We start from the raw sequence: 4,638 nt of genomic DNA, 5'->3' as shown, positions 1-4,638 counted from the left end.
GAATCACGGACTTAAGGAATTCAAACTGAATCCTTCCCAGATTGCTTTTGCACAGTGGGACTTACTGGTGACACTGCATTTGAAAAGTAGGTCATATACTACTGCACTGAAAAAGTAGAACATCCCCAAAGGTTGACATCTAGTACAATGAGAGATGTATCTCTATGTAGAGAGCCATGTTTAACAGGCTTACCTGCTTTAAAAAGTTCAGGGCAACTTCAAAAACATTCTTAGAATATTTTGGTAACTCAGTTAGTCCTTTTTCACACTTCTCTCTTCTTCTTTTATCCCTCCGTCTTCCCTACTTTTTTTCTCTTCTGCTTTATTGCTTATATATATATGATTTTTTGTTGCATTTTAAAAATAATAAATTTGTAATGAAAAAATACTGGAAAAGCTTATCTGGACAGGTTGTGGAATTTCCACCATTGGAAGGTTCATTGCAGCTTGGCCAAACACTTAGATGGGATGGTTTAATTGGAGATAAGGAATTATCTAGTCCAATCCCTGCCTTGAGTAAGGGATTGGACTAGATGACTTCGAATTCCATTTTATCTCCGTTTTCCTATGATTTCATGGCTAACTTTCAATTTTTCAAATGAAGATGGTAGTCCCAGATCATCTATACAGTAATTTTGCATCAGACCTTTAAAACTGAAAATATTTTCTTTTTTAGAACATCAGCTTTCTCTTTAGTAGAAGAACAAGCATCCTTTCTGCTCATGTTATTTGTCTTTTCCACTCCTGAATAAAACAGTCTTTCATCTTAGAAGACATTAGCTGAGGAAGAAGCAGCATATCCAGAACACCAAAGAAAGTCCAAGTTGATTGATATTGTCTCCACAAAAGACAAATACCTTAGCTTATATTCTAGTAGTCTAGAGCAGTGGTGCTCAACCTTTTCACTTATGGGCCAGATAAGCAGGTCCATGGACCCAATCCAGTGTGCACGGCAGGCATAGGCTAAGGTCAGATCCAGCCTCGTGGCACAAACCTGGCTGGGGCCCAACACTGCTGTGTGGCAAGAGCTTGGCCAGGATCCAATTTCGCCATGCAGTAACAGCCCAGCCAGGGCCCAGTCCTGCGACCTGGCAGCAGCCCAGGCCCAGTTCCAATCCAGCTGCTGCGGGAGTGGCTGGGGCCCAATTCAGCAATGTGTCAATGGCTTAAGCCCAATCCAGCCATGTGAAGCTTGGAAATTTGACTGCATGAGAGTAGTGGCAGTGATGACTGCCACTGCTCCCATGCTGCCAAATTTCCAAACCTATGGTGAGCCCCGAAGGCCAGATGAAAGGGCTCCATGGGCCAGATTTGGCCCATGGACTGGGCATTGAACATTCCTGGTCTAGAAATTTTCCACTTCTATGGTCCAGTGCCTATTTATGGACTTCCCATGAATGAGGAAATTAAATACCAGTTTCTATGTGGCATCTATCTGGCAATTATCTAGCTGCTTAACAGTTAATATGTATTACATGAAAGCATACACATTAGCCCAAACAGGATTTCCTCATATGTACCTCTGTGTAAACCAATACTACGCAGACAGGATTAGATATTAAGCTTGTCATCCTTACAATCAAGCTTTATTCCCTGCCTAGATCCATGTCACAACCTTTCCTAAAGGAATAATGGGTACATTTCCTATCCTTACTCTGAATGTAATGCTATTACAGTGCAAAAAAACAAAGCAATTTCTGCTCAGAATAGGAAGAATAATTTTAATTTATCAGTGTGCAAATGTTTAGAGAAGACTTCAGAATAAACACCAGTCACCATCTGGATGACATGTTGCCCTGTCCAGATGGAAAATTACTACTTAATATTTACTGTGGGCAGAGCACTGTAATGATACTGTAAACTTTCAAGTTAAACAATGTTAGAAAATCTATTTAAAATACAAATAACTAGTTCATCATTTCCAGTGGTTTTAAAAAAAAATGTAATCAGCATGAAAATCTAGAGAGTTTGTTATAATGATAGTATGCAGATCTATATTCTTAAAGTTATCAAAAGTGTAAGACAGACTTTGTTTCCCTAAGAGGTGTTTAAATATACACAGTGAAATTTTTTGCTGTAAAAATCTGTGGTTGGTATTTTCTCTCCTCATAGCTACCCCAGGCATTGCCTCCTGTTTTTATATTAGGAATGGAAATAATGCATAGGAATCATTTATGGATATGAAAAATCTACTATTTCAGGAAAGGTAAGATTTGTAAATGAGAGAATCTGGATTCAAGACTCTCTTCAATGAGCTGCCCTTAACACTTAGCAGAAGGTTTGGCAGAGTCAACTTCTTGGTTTCTCTACCCATGACTTGACCTCTCAGTACTCTGACAGACTCTTATTTGAGAGTTTAACCTATCATTTAGCAACATTTGTAATAATGGTGGACTGAAAGCCTTCAAAAAACTTTGGAAACTCTGTTCAGAGCCCCATGAGGGAAGAGCAAATATTTTGCTACTGAGACTGTTGACACTGACAACACCCATGGTGGGTGTAGCAGTATTTTTTTAGCCATTCCCAGAAGTAACACCCTAAAAAATAGAATTTCAAGGTATGAGAATCTAATGTTGCTCTCCTCTTTTTCTTTATTTTTTTAAATAAAACCCGTTCATAGAGGAAATGGATAAAATTAAACTCCTTTTACAGTGAAAATAAAAGTCCCTAATTGTTTCTTGGCTATTAGTTACAATTCTGCTTATAATTCTCAGTTTTCAGGGAACTTGTTCTGTGTAAATATAACCTCAATACAACAGGTTTCCAACGTACAGCTTAGAGTAATACTTATAGTCCTAGAAATCTAAAAACAAGTATTATCATCCACATGATTCATCAGCAGGTGGGAGTAAAATTTACTCCATTCTCCTCTTCCCCCTCTCTCTGGCAGCATCCATGAGTCTTCATTCATGAGCCTATCCTGTACTTATTAATCTTGCTATACTCTCTGCCAACACTAAGCAGAAGACAATTCTCTGCTCCGGTGGGAAGAGGAGCCTCATACTGTTAGTGCTATACAACTGATCATCAGTGCAGCTGTACAAAAAGTTACCATGGGTTCAATGAAAGCTCAGATTTGCCCTCTCAGGGCGTGCCCACACATGAAAATATGTGCACTTGCAGCAGCTCAAATAGAAGTGGTGCAAATTTGAGCCGGGGCTTTTTGCCTCGTTGAGGAGGAGCAAATTGTGCCACTAGGGGCAAAATAACCCTGCCTGGTTCCTCCCAGATCTGCAGCCAGAGGGAGCTAGAGCCCAAGGCCAGCACCTGTGCTGTCCCCAGCAGTATAAAAAGCTGCCCTGTCCTGGACCCAGCAGTACCAAAAGCACCCCTGGCAAGTAGGTCAGGGCTATTCACTCTCAGGAGCTTCTCGGGCCTGGCCAATTGGTACCTGGGACACTACCCCTTGTGCCAGCTGGACTGCTGCAGCAGCCCTGAGAGTTCCCTGCACCTTCTACCCACTGCAGCAGTCTGGCAGTGGGGGCTGCTGCCTGGCTGTGCATACCTGCCAGACCCGGATGAGGACTGCACAGCCAGTAGAGGCATCTTCCCCTCTGGGCCAGCTGCCAGTGGGCTGTGGCTGCAAAATTGGCCTTTGTGCGGCACCACTGCCACATGTGCCCTCCTCTGCCTGGCCATCTGGGCAACTATCACCCGGAGGATGTTCTGGGTGTGGTGGCCTGCTTTCAACTGTCAAAGCATGTTCTCCTGGCTCCATTTGGCCAGGAGGTCAGCCACAGCCAGATGGGTCCAAGGTGCCAGCTCTGACCAGTCAGGGTTCTGCCATTGGCCTCCCCAGCAGGAATTCTGGTGTTCCCTATTGGAAAACTGAAAAATCCCTGACAAAAAAAATCGCAGTCACTCTGTAAAATACCCCAAACCCATGTTCTTCCACAAGTAAGACAAACAACAACTATAAAGAGAGAGAGACAGAGACAGCAATCAGTTGGACAATGCTTTATTGATATATCTACAGTGTTAAAGTAATGTGGAAGCTTACCAGTGTCTCTATCATAATAATAAAGTGAACTCTAAATACATGTTTCATGAATACATGAATATATATTTTGTTGCCCTCCCACAGGGGTTACAGCTCCCCAACACAGGGTTCAGACCCCACACAGGGGCTACCGCCCTCCAACAGGGACCAAATGGCCCCTGCAGGGGCTACCACCGCCTCTGCAAGGCCTACATGCCCCACCACAGCCCCCCAATTGCTGCCCCACCCAGTCCCACTCCCTCAGGCCCCCATGGCTGTCCCACCAACCCCAGACATCATCACTTTAAAGACAAAAAGAAGAAAAAAAGGGGAAAAAAAGTCTCTACTTACCCTAGAAGCAGGGGTGGGGGTGGCTTCAGGGCCTCCTGGCAGAGTCCCGCCAGGCAGCACATGGCAGTGCGGGACAGAAGGGCCCAGGCTGGGGCTGGTGGCGTTGTCTCTCTGTCCCGCACTGGGTGGGTGGGGCCCCAGTGAGATACACTGCAGCCAGACTGCTGGTAATTGCCAGGGTGAGTTTTGGGGTTTTTTTTAACCTCTGGGAATACTGGGGTGGGGGGCGGTCAGGGATCGGAGGGGTTGGGGGGAAGGCAGGAGGTGGGGTCAGGCAGGGAAGTGATCAGGAAGATTGGGGGGGCAGG

The sequence above is a fragment of the Crocodylus porosus genome, unplaced genomic scaffold (assembly GCF_001723895.1).
Source record: "Crocodylus porosus isolate Cpor-Errol unplaced genomic scaffold, CroPor_comp1, whole genome shotgun sequence".
NCBI classification, from domain to species: Eukaryota; Metazoa; Chordata; order Crocodylia; family Crocodylidae; genus Crocodylus; species Crocodylus porosus.
This window is presented reverse-complemented; position numbering follows the sequence as displayed.